Raw genomic sequence first — 12818 nt, forward strand, 5'->3', positions numbered from 1 at the left:
TGACATTAGTTCAATCCCCCCTATGGATTGTGGACCAGTACCCCCCTTGTCTGTATCTTTGGGAGTTATGAGGTTTAAATGGGACAGTATATGTGGAAGTGCCTTGTGAACAGTGAAGCACTAAGGAAATGGGAGGTATTCTTTTTTTTTTTTAAGATTTTATTTATTTGTTTTGAGAGAGAGAGAGAGGCCACAGGCAAGGGGGAAGGGCAGAGAAAGAGGGAGAAGCAGACTCCCTGCCGAGCAGGGAGCCTGATATGGGGCTCGATCCCAGGACCCCAGATCATGACCGGAGCCGAAGACAGATGCTTACCCTACGGAGCCACTCAGGTGCCCCGGAAGGTATTATTCTTTAATAAGATTAGTTACGCACTTAGGCTTTTGGGGTTGGTTCTTTGTCTTGGTTGCTCCCTATGTTCTTGTATTGCTGGGCTTTGGGCTGAATTAGGAAGATATAATAGACTCCAACTAACGTTTGGCCAGATGGCATCTCTAGTGAAGCCAGCATTTGGCAGCTCTGCATGTAGGTCCAGTTTTTCACTGGCGGAGAGCCCTGAACAGTTGATCATCTGAAGATTCAGGAAAGTTCTAAGTACAGGCCTAAAAAGGACAAGGCCAGAAAAATGGGCTCCTGCGTTCTGAAGTCATTGCCCTAAAGTGGGACTGACAATGGGAAAGGAATCTCCAAGGGTACCCTCTCCTCCCAGTGCTGCCATGTAGGACATGGAGAGAGGGACTTCTAGCTGAGGGCGTGGCCATTAGTTGGAGGGGAGTAGTTTGGAAAAGCATTCCCCCATGATGTGTCACAAGACACATTCCATGTGCTTCTTTTGTCCTCAGTTCATTTCTTTCTCCATTTTTTTAAATCTTAAAAAAAAAAATCTTATTTAACATAAATGGTTATATTAGTTTCAGGTATACGCTATAATGATTCATCAGTTCTTCTTTGCTCATTACTCAGTGCTCATCATGGTAAGTGCCCTCTTCATCCCCGTCGCCTTACTTCATCCATCCCCCCACCTACCTCTCCTGTGGTAACCATCAGTTCTGTGTACTTAAAAATCTGCTTTTCCCTTTTTTTAAATTCATTTGTTTCTTAAATTCCACTTATAAATGAAAAATATGGTATTTGTTTTCCTCTTAGCACTGTATCTGCTAGATTCACCCATGTTGTTGCAAATGGCAAGGACTCATTTAAAAAATTTTAAAGCCAATGTAGTTAACATACATTCTGTTAGTTTCAGGTGTACAATATAGTGATCGATTTTGGTCAGATGAAATGTTCCTTGTAAGCATCAAAATTTAGCTCCTTCTCTCTCAACCCCCTTCCTTTTTATAAAGGTGTCTCCAGATTGCAGTTCCTGGTAGGGTGGATATTTCTCTTCTTATTTTCATTTATTTTCCATCTTTCTTGGCCTGCTTCAACTCAATTCTCTATTGCTTTGTTTTTCTAGTCCTTTCTCCTCTTGTTGCTGCCTGCCATCACTCCCTAGTCCATTTCCTTCCCCACTGAGCTCTTATCCTTGTCTTTTCTTTCCGTGCCTCCCACAGACTCTTTTGGAGCTGGGGCTGTAATGGAGTTGCTGAGTGCTCTTTCCTCATTGTCTTGAGCCCCTGGTTTCTGTGGTTTCATGTTTGCCATCCTGCGGCTTGGCTGGCTTTTCCCTGCGTGTGTTTCCATTTGAGAAGGCGAAGAGCAGCAGGCCCCGTGAGACTGCTATCTATAGTTTGACAGAGGGAATGAGAATCGAGGAAGAGAAGAGACAAGAGCACGGAGAGAGATGAGTGTTGTGCAGTGAGCATTGGGGATCTTTGACAGCACTCTTCCTGCTCCTGACTTGTTTCCATAAAGTCATTTCTTTCCCAGCCCCTGGGGGGAGGTGGGAAATCTTCCAACTGGCAGCTTGGAGCATGGGAAGAGCATTGGATGGTGGGTGAAGACCTGGGCCCTAACCCTGAATCTACTATGTGGTGGGACCCAGAGCAAATCACCTCTTGGTATGAACCTTCAGTTTCCTCGCCTGCAGAGTCAGGGATTGATCAGATGAGCTTTGAGGCTCCTTATGTCTTAGAAGTTTCTGAACCCCTACTTCTCTGAGTGAGCACTCCTGATTCTTTTATCTTGCACTGGTCCTTACTTTGTAGGACCATCAATGCTCTTGTTTAAGAAAGGCCTCCGTGTGTGCGCACGTGTGTGCGTGTGTGTTCGTATGTGTGTGTGTTGGTGGTACACTGTAGAATTTGTGTTCTGGCGCAGATGCAATGAGAAGGACAAAGGGCACTTCTTTTGACTTCCTACGGAATGCAGAGCTGTGTGTTCTACCCTGAGATAAGAATATAGATGATTGTGTCACTCTTTGCCCAGGAGTTATCAATTCATGAAGACTTAGGGTTCTTTGTATTCCTGATAGTCTTGGTTTTGGTTGGGCACATTCAGTGCTGGCAGTAGACCCATATTGACCTTCATATCACACTTGGTTTCACATATGTCTGTAGACCTCAAGCTTTAAATGATAACCAAATGAGATTATTGTCTGCTTGCATTCAACCTGGAGCTGAGGAGTTGATGACTTGATAGTTTTTCCTGTCTTGGAAATGGAAAACTTGTTCGAGATGTGAAATAGAAAATGAAGTTGTGGTAACTGTAGCTTCCAATGAGCAGAGGGTATCCTAGAATCAGGGGGCCTTACAGACACTAAGCAGGTGGTGTTGAAATTTCTTTCTTGAAGGAAAATAATTTTTTCCCCACAAAGGAAAATGCTTTTTTCCCTCAAAGGAAAATACTTTTTTCCTTATGTGAAAAGTAATACGGGGAACTTTAATATATAAAATGGATAAAATATCTTTATTGTTAAATATATTCTTCAAATTTAAATATGCTACATTTATTATTTCAGGACAGTGACCTAGTCTGGCAGTTCAGGTCCTCTCCGGCATATTAAAACCTGGGAAATAATACATCGTAGTGAATGTAGTCTTCTTAGATTTAAATATAATTGGAAACCTATTTTCCAAAATGAAATTTAAGTGGCATGCTTAACTCTGAACAGGCTCTATTAGTGTCCATTACAATCCAGAGTCGCCCGATCTCAATTTGAAAACTACTTAATGCAAAGAATGAACATGAACTAACCATCAACCCAAGGAGCAAGGTCATTGAAGCAAAGGAATAAGGGAGAGACTAATTTAAATACACATACACACACAGAAGAAAATACCAGTTATCTAGACCCACATATTTTTTTTTGTATTGAAGCTATTAATCTAGAATTATATACCAGGTATAATTGCTTTTAGATTTGTAAGACCAGAGGGGTCTGTTTCTAGCCCCATTCTCTCTTACAATACATAAATAAGCAAAACAAACAAAAAAGCGCTGTCTTCTGGTTGTGCTTATTCCTTCTAGGCTAAAGCAATCTTTGTCGTCTTTGGACATCTCTGGTTCTTAGACGGCTCTCCCTGGAGACCTGAGCTCTGTGCCCTGTCCTTCCCTCCATTGTTCTGGGCTTTCCCCTGTGGGGCCTACAGAACATGTCAGAGCCCCTGTCTGCATGATAGACCTTCAGATATTTGTAACAGTGACCGTTCAACCATGATTCTTCTCTTCTTTGGCAAAACAGGCCCAGTTCCTTCAATTGTTCCTCATGTGACAACATGGTTTTTGTGTCCCGTTGGCATCCTTGTCCTTTTCCTCTGAATGTGTTGTCATTTTGTCTGTATTTAAGCATTCTGTGGCCCAGGTATGTCTGATGGAGAGCAGAGCCAGACCATACGCATTCTTATTGGAATTCCTAGATTTTCACCCATGCAGGGTATAGCAGAGTTAGCATCTTTGCACAGCTGTGTCAGTGACAACTCCTGCTTAGTTGATTATTGGCCAAAATCCTAACCAGCATCCACTTGTTAAAGTGTTTTTTGCTTCATTCATTATTTATGTACTTGATTATTTGGGAACCAAGCACAGGACCTCTCTGCCTCAAGAATTACTGGGATAATTTAAGAGTAGAGCTTAGAATTGGAATTTTCTTGTATCTCAGCCGGTTCATTCCTGCTATGATCTGCATGAAATGTCAGATATATTTTCAGTTTCTAGGAGTTCTATGTTTTCATACAACTGTGAGTAAGTTAGTGATTTTATTTTATTTATTTATTTACTTTTTTAAGTTAGTGATTTTAAAAGAAAGCAAACTAAGACTTTTATTTATTTATTTTTTAAATAAATTTATTTTTTATTGGTGTTCAATTTGTCAACATATAGAATAATACCCAATGCTCATCCCGTCAAGTGCCCACCTCAGTGCCCGTCACCCAGCCACCCCCACCCCCCGCCCACCTCCCCTTCCACCACCCCTAGTTCATTTCCCAGAGTTAGGAGTCTCTCATGTTCTGTCTCCCTTTCTGATATTTCCCACTTATTAAAAAAAATAAAAAACTAAGACTTTTAAAGCCTACTTCTGTTTTTCTTGAGGAATTGGAGTAATTTACTGATCTCTGTCATGAATTTTTTTACTCCTGCTTTGATACAGAAACTACAGTGTGAATATAGTTCTGTATTCTATAAAACTACAGTGGTTCTGTAGCGGTGAATCATCCATCAAGTGTGAAAATCGTGGAGAATTTTTGATTTGTGTGTATGTATAACTGAATTTATTGCAGAGATATGAAAAATGGGTCAGCTTTTAACATTAACATATACATTTAATTTATGATAATTGCTCCTTTTGGTAAATAATTATATTGACTATGTAATTCAGATCTTTTATATCCTTGTCAATTTTTTTGGTCCGCTGCTTCTGTCAGCTACTGAGAGAGACATGACAAAATCTAACTTGTGATTTTGGGTTGGTCTAGCTCTTTGGCTTGTGATTTTTTTTTTAATCTTTTGAAACTATTTCAGATTTGATATGATGATACAGATTTGATATGATAATAACCTCTCTTTCAACTATATGCCAAGTTCCTCTTTCTTTACTAACATGTCTTGCTTTAAAATCTACTTTTTCTGATACTATTTTGGCCATACTTGCTTTCTTTTGGTTAGTATATCTTTTTACTTTCAAGATTTCTGTGCTTTTTTTCTTTTATTTTTTGAATTTAAAAATTCCATACCGACCATAGTGGTATTATATTTGGATTACTTCATTTACATGAAGATAATTGCTGGTATATTTGGAATTATATCCTATAACTGTCTATTTGACTTATGTTTTATGTTTTCGTTTCTCCTGTCTTTGTGATTGATAAAATGTATATGTGTATGTGTATATATATTTTTTGAGATTTTATTTATTAGAGAGTGCAAGAGAGAGTGTAAGCTGGGGGAGAGGCAGATGGAGAAGGAGGGGCTGACTCCCACTGGGCAGGGAGCCCGATATGGGACTCGATCTCAGGACCCTGGGATCATGACCTGAGCCGAAGGCACACGCTTAACTGACTGAGCCACCCAAGTGCCCAAGGAAAACATTTTCTAATTGGCTTTTTCTTCTGTAACTTGTTGGTTATGTTTTTCTACTGTTACCCTCAGCTTAAAATGTACATATCTGACATAAGCATAATAAGCTATTACTTTTAACATTTTCTTAAACTGGTAGACATTTGAATCCCATTTTCCTTTCACATTATTGTCAGGCATTTTAGTTTTACAGATATTTTCAACTCCATGACATCATTCCTATTTTGTACATTAGACATTAATATATTTTGTCCACTCTTTGATATCTCCTCTTGGGTGCCTGCTTATGTTGGAGATCATTTTATTTCTGCTTGAATAGTTCCTTTTAGTGTTTCTTTTAGTGCTTGCCTGCTGGCAATGAGTTCCCTCAGTATTTGTTGGAAGCATTTTAATTTCAGTGTCATTTTTAGGGATTTTTTTTTTCTTTTTGAGAGGAGAGAGGGGGCAGGAAGGAACAGAGGGAGAGGGAGGGAACCCAAGCAGACTCCTTGCTGTGGATGAGGCCTGATGTGGGGCTCCATCTCACAGCCCTGAGATTATGACCTGAGCCAAAACCCAGAGTCGGACACTGTTGAGCCACCAAGGGTCTGACTGAGTCACCCGGCTGCCCCAGGGATGTTTTTGATGGGCGTGGACTCTTAGGACCTCTGTTATTTTATTTCATCACTTTAAAGATAACATTCTGTTGTCCTCTGACTTCCATAACTTTTCTAAGGGGTTCCCTTTTCTGGAATTTTTAAGGCATTTTGTTCTTTTTCCCATAGTTCTCTGATGCCTTTAAGAATATGACTTTAAAATTTTTCTGTTTTGATTTTCTGGTTGTTATCAGCAGGAATATTGGACTTCTGTGATCTGTTTTATCCTGTTTGTAAATGGAAGCCATTCCTACTTGAAAGGATCTTCCTTCCTTCCTTCCTTCCTTCCTTCCTTCCTTCCTTCCTTCCTTCCTTCCTTCCTTCCTTCCTTTCTTTCTTTTTCTTTCTTTTTATAAAGATTTTATTTATTTATTCACAAGACACACAGAGGCAGAGACACAGGCAGAGGGAGAAGCAGGCTTCCTGCGGGGAGCACGATGTGGGACTTGATCCCAGGACCCTGGGGTTACAACCTGAGGTAAAGGCAGACGCTCAACCACCGAGCCACCCAAGGGCCCCTGAAAGGGTCTTTCAGAAGAAATGTCTTAGAAGCCTTTTATGTAATTTTAGTGATCTTCCCTAAAAAAAAAAAAAAAAAAAAAAGATTCTGTTATTCCCCTTGGATTTAACCAATTTATATTCATTTATGTTTTATTGATTTAGTTGTGATTTGGGACAAGAAATTTGAATGATCTTGTTATTTTACACTACACAAAAGATGGTTAAAACATGCTTTGAATAAGTGGCTCCTAAACTTTTTAAATCATCTGCTCCTTGAACACTTCTAAGTGTTCTCTAATTAAAAGACACCTTCTCTCTCCACGAATGTCTAAAACTGGGCATATATCTTGAGGGGCCTAAGGAATACTTCTCTTCTCTCCCCTTTCAGCTGTACCCCTACCTATGGGTTTCAGGATGAGAGTCTTTGTACTAAGTATGGAAAATATAAAGGTTGAGGTTAATGTAAAGGTCTAGTAAGTCAGTAAACACTTGCCCACTGCTGTTTTTACAGTAACGTGTTGGGGAGAAAAGTATGCTGGGCCTGGGGCTGGTACATGTGGATTTGATGTGACTTGTGGCCCTGCCACTCACTGGACCTGATGGTACCAGGGTTCTCGTTTATGTGATGAGAGTCATAATAATACTTCCTAGGTCTTACTGTGGGAAAAAGATTAAAAAGACACAATAAAGCGCCTTGTGGTTGTGAAATACCATGTGCACAAAAGATAATATATGTGTACAGATATGTGCGTATCTATAATATATGCACACAAAGGAAATAAGTTCTGCATTTTCTCATGTTGGTTTAAAGAAGTACTTAAACACAGTAATTTGGAATAAAAGACAATGCTCATAGCACTTTCTTTGAATTGTGCTTGAAGAATGTAAAGAGGATGACCTAACTTGTAGGTTGGAGTAGAAATCAAGACACTGCGTACTGTTCATCTGGGCTCTGGGATCCTGAGGTAGTTAGTATAACTAGTTCCTATACTCCTATTTACCTACCTATAAAAGGGGATTATGCACTTTAAAAAATTCTCAGGAATCTCACAACATTTAATAACACACTGCTCTGCAGGGAAGGTTCTGTGTAGAATAATTATTATCTTTTTTTTTTAAGATTGATTGATTCATTCATTCATTCATGAGAGACACACATACAGAGAGAGAGAGAGAGGCAGAGACACAGGCAGAGGTGAAGCAGGCTCCTGCAGGGAGCCCGACGTGGGACTGGATCCCAGGTCTCCAGGATCACGCCCTGGGCTGAAGGCGGCGCTAAACCACTGAGCCACCGGGGCTGCCCTAGAATAATTATTTTTTTATTGTGAAGGCAAGTTTCCGATGTTGAAAACAATCAAATTTGATAATTCACTTAGGGCATTATGTTGATATTGGTTTTAATGGCATGTATTAGTAAACTTTTAATACAGTATTTAGCACCTCACTGAACATATACTTTTAATGTGCTCCTGTCCTAAGGGTCACCCCATGTAAAGGCTGTGTAGGATACCTTGGAACACAGCACTACATCTTATTGTCATATGAAAAGGTCACCATTGTCATTAAATGGTATTTACCATGTTCCCATTATTATTTGGTTCTATAGAAGTTAGAGTTGAATGGATACCTTTGAGAATATGGCGAAATCCATAAACCTTTCCTCAGAAAAATGGACACATACACATATGAAGGGAGTTTCGCTAACAATTTTAAAAGGTACCCAGACCTCCTGAAATCCATTTATGAATCTTCCTGCGGCTCCAAATTAAGAAACACCACTATAAAAAGATGCATGCTTTGTTCTCATTGTCATAATTTGAAACTGCAGTGTTTATTGCCTATTCATGCCACATATTTTAGAGACTAGTTGGTGAAGGTTGTTTGGCAAAAGACATTGTTACTGACCATGTATAATTATGCATAGATATGTTGTCTGTAGAGAGTGAGAGTGAAGACGGGAGGACATTAGCACAAGGATATTCAGTGATTAGGACAATATAGGCACCAAGTTACTTAAGGCATTTAGATACCTAGTTTAAAAAAATATTTAGAATATGCACATCAATGCCAACCATTTCCATCGTAAAGGTCATTAGAAGAAGAGTTGAGTAGTTGGATGAAAGAAATAGTATAATTGCCAATAAGATTGAATACCTTTTCTGGTTCTTTGAGAAGAAATCTAGAGGGAGGCCTGGGGGATCCCTGGGTGGCGCAGTGGTTTGGCGCCTGCCTTTGGCCCAGGGCGCGATCCTGGAGACCCGGGATCGAATCCCACATCAGGCTCCCGGTGCATGGAGCCTGCTTCTCCCTCCGCCTGTGTCTCTGCCTCTCTCTCTCTCTCTCTCTGTGACTATCATAAAAAAAAAAAAAAAAAAAAAAAAAAAACATTAGAGGGAGGCCTGGGTGGCTCCATGGTTGAATGTCTGCCTTCGGCTCAGGTTGTAACCCCAGGGTTCTGGGATCGAGTCCCTCATCGGGGTTCCTGCATGAAGCCTGCTTCTCCCTCTGCCTGTGTCTCTGCCTCTCTCTCTCTCTCTCTCTCTCTCTCTCTGTCTCTAATGAATAAATAAATAAAATCTTTTGGAAAAAAAAGAAGAAATCTACAGATGGCACAGCATTTCAGCAGAAGGCTTGGTCTTTGAGAATTATTGATGAGTTTTACAAGTAGAATTTCTGGAAGAAGATGTTTCTTGATAAACATTGGTTTAATTAACTGTGTGTGTGTGTGTGTGTGTTTATGTTGAGGTGTATTCAATCTGGTTATAATCCAGCTTTCCTACTCAATATTTGTTCCCATTTTCCATGCTACTGGTCCATAGAGATTTTAGAGGGGTATTTGAGTACTTTTTATTTGAGCAAGAGAAAATAACAGGTGGTACACCTTCACTATTCAAAAAGGAAAGGGACTAACTGTGAGGTTCTTCTCAACTGGTTCACTTGAGAAAGTGAACATTCTGACCTACTTTAGGCAAATGTGAATGCAGATGTCAATAGAAAAGGGAAGACCAGAATTCTTGAAGTTGAAATTTGGACAGGCCACTAACAATGTTAATGCTATTTAGCAGTATCTTTAATAAAAGTGGAGAGTAAGTTTCAGGGATAGGGGAAAGAAGATGAATGAAACTGATGAGGGAATGGTTTACTGTCCATAAATTGGGAAATAAAAGTTTTGGCAAGGTGGTGATGAAAATGATACCTGTGACCAGCACAGGGGGGCAATGGAGTTTGCTAGAACATTACTGGGAAACAGTTTGGCAGTTTGCAACCAGCTTTCACATTTTTGGACCATTTCTGGAATTTTATTCTACAAAAGTAAAGCATAAAGTGATGTACATGAAAAAGTTTCTTGTATGGTTTATAATGTTAAGCTAGAACCACTCTTAAAGTACAACAGTACAGGGATGATAGGGGGAAATATTGGAACATCACGTTTGATGGAATGCAAATAAAAATGGTGCCAAAATTCAGAAGATGGAAAAGTACTTTCGATAGAAGAGAGAAGAGCACAACCAAATGCGTACTCACGCCATGACGATAGCTCGGTAAGGGTTAGCTGTGCATTGAACAAAGACTGGAAGGCAATAAAAGAATGAAAACAAGTTGATACATTGGGGTGGCATCGGGATAGATGGGATTTAGATTTCTTTCATTGCTGTCATTTTGTTCGATACTGAAAAATTTTAGACAGCCTTCTAACTTAATGTGCTTAAGGATTTTTGAGTTTGATAATGAATTAATTGGCAATTGAGATACGTGATGTGAGGCCTGCTTTTGCTCCTAACAGGTAGCTGTTTCCAAAACATTTGGATGAGTTGCCTGTTCTTTCCCCCACTGGCCGGAAATGTCACCTTTATGATATAACCTCCCTGCATCTGCTTCTGGACTCTGTACTCAGTGGTCTGTCCCTGTGCCCATCACATTGCTTAAGGCATTATGGTTTTATATAGATTTTTTAAAAAAGGCATTATGGTTTTACTGCATGCCTTGCTTTGTGGTAGGACACGTTCTGACCGCACTCTGCACAGGCCAAGCACTGTCATTCTCCAAACTGTTTCTAGTCTTGTGCATCTGTTCTTCCAGATGCACTTGGAAACAAGCCTCTTTCATTTGAAAAGTGTTTGGGTTTTGACTAGAGCGCGTTAAAGTTTTAGATTCATTTGGGGAGATAATTTTTGCCTATTATGCCTCTTACTGTGTCCAGAAGTTTTAGTGAAATGAGTGTGTTCTTTCTTTTAATTTTAATTTTGTGATTTAAATGTCATTAATTAACAGTGTATCATTAGTTTCAGAGGTAGAGGTCAGTGATTCATCAGTTGCGTAGAACACCCAGTGCTCATTCCATCACGTGCCCTCCCCCATGCCTGTCACCCAGTTACCCCGTCCCCCTACCATCTCCCCTCCAACAACCTTCAGTTTGTTTCCTATGTTCAAGAGTCTCTATGGTTTGTCTCCCTCTCTGATTTTATTTTATTTTTCCCTCCCTTCCCCTATGATCCTCTGTTTCTTATATTCCACATGAGTGAGATCATATAATTGTCTTTCTCTGATCCACTTATTTAGCTCAGCATAATACCCTCCAGTTCCATCCATGTTGATGTAAATGGCAAGATTTCATCCTTTCTGATGGCTGAGGAATATTCCATCGTGAATATATAGACCACGTCTTAACTTTGCTCAGTGGCAGTATCGTAGCCAATGAGGTTTATCCGAGGCACAATTATTGCTAATTGAAAACTAGACCATGTCTTCTTTATGCACTCATCTGTTGAAGGACATCTGGGGTCTTTCCATAGTTTGGCTATTGTGGACATTGCTGCTGTGAACATTGGGGTGCAGGTGCCCCTTCAGATCACTGTGTCTGTATCCTTTGGGTCAATACCTAGTAGTGTAATGTGCTGGGTCATAGGGTAGCTCTATTTTTACCTTTTTCAGGAGCTTCCATACTGTTTCCAGAGTGACTATACCAGCTTGCAGATAGACCCATGAAAAAATGCTCTACATCAGGCAAATACAGATCCAAACCAAGTGAGATCCCACCTCACGCCAGTGAGAAGGGCTAAAATTAACATGTCAAGAAACCACAGATGTTGATGAGGATGCAGAGAAAGGGGGAACCCTCTTACTCTGTGGGTGGGAATGTGTGTTATTGTAAGTTTGGGGTATAGTAGATTCACAGAAAGATGATGAGACATGTTTAGTATTTCTGCACAAAGTAGAGTGATTCTGGTACTGATGCCAGTAAATCCTTTCAGGGAAGTGTAGGGCTGTAATTGCCTGGAAGTGCAAATTGACTCCAGATGGGAAAACCACGGGGGCACAGTGAAGTTCTGTAGCTGGGAGTTTATCTCTCTGTCATTAATAAAATTAGTGGCCCTTTAAGAAAACCAGATTTTCAGGGGCCCCAGTGGTTAGAAAGACCCCAGTCAGGCCCCCAATTTGTCACTCGTGGCCGATCATTTTTACTGTCCTTGTTTTTCAGAACATCTTCGGAAACTCATTTCTCCTGATGTGCGTAGCCGAGTCTGAACCTCTTTAGGGCTTTAATTTTCTGGAATGAAAATGTTCGTGTCCATACATACTCATATTTTCTTTTTCTGCCATCCTCTCCCGCCCGCCCCTCCCCATCCCATCCTATCCCATTGGGTTTCTCGTAGTTTCTGCTTCCCCCCATCCTCTTATCGTACTTTCCATGTCTTTCTGATCACTCTGTGATGAGCAAATAAGAGGAGCCCTTTTAGGGCTGACTGTATTCTTAGTGCTAAGACTGTGCGCATCTCCCTTTAACGGATGGACCTTCTTCCTGACCTGTTTTTGTCCATCTTCTTTTACCAACGTGGAGCACGAGCACGGGGTGGGCTCATGACGAAGACACACGCAGACTGTAAAACTGTTCTGTTTGGGGTTGTATTGCCTTGGAAAGGCCGTCAAAGTCCTCAGTAGGTTGTGGTCCTCGTTCACCCAACCAAAGAAAATAGTCGTGTGCTGGTTGCTTTGAACAGAGACAGATGAGATAGTCTTCGTGTCTGTGAAAAGCTTTGATCTGTTGATACAGTTTGTTTTCTTTTACAAAAAAAGAAAAAAGTGACAAGCCAGGTCAGATTCTGTCCGTGGACAATTAACAGTCCCTTTAGCGACCAGGAACATGACTAATGCAGGCTGTTCTTCCTTTTTTAGGAAATGGAATTTCATCTAGGTTTCCTCTCTGTCATGTCAGACATTTGTCACTTTTT

At 40.4% G+C, this 12818-nt stretch overlaps 1 protein-coding gene and 1 pseudogene across 6 annotated transcripts in view; both read left to right on the forward strand.

Moving 5' to 3' along the window:
- The window catches only part of ARHGEF28 (Rho guanine nucleotide exchange factor 28), a 297631-nt gene that overhangs the window by 108504 nt on the left and 176309 nt on the right, over positions 1 to 12818 (forward strand). The window lies entirely within an intron of this gene.
- LOC121498421 lies at positions 11255 to 11410 on the forward strand (annotated as a pseudogene).

This window comes from Vulpes lagopus, chromosome 8 (genome assembly GCF_018345385.1).
Source record: "Vulpes lagopus strain Blue_001 chromosome 8, ASM1834538v1, whole genome shotgun sequence".
In the NCBI taxonomy this organism is placed as follows: domain Eukaryota; kingdom Metazoa; phylum Chordata; class Mammalia; order Carnivora; family Canidae; genus Vulpes; species Vulpes lagopus.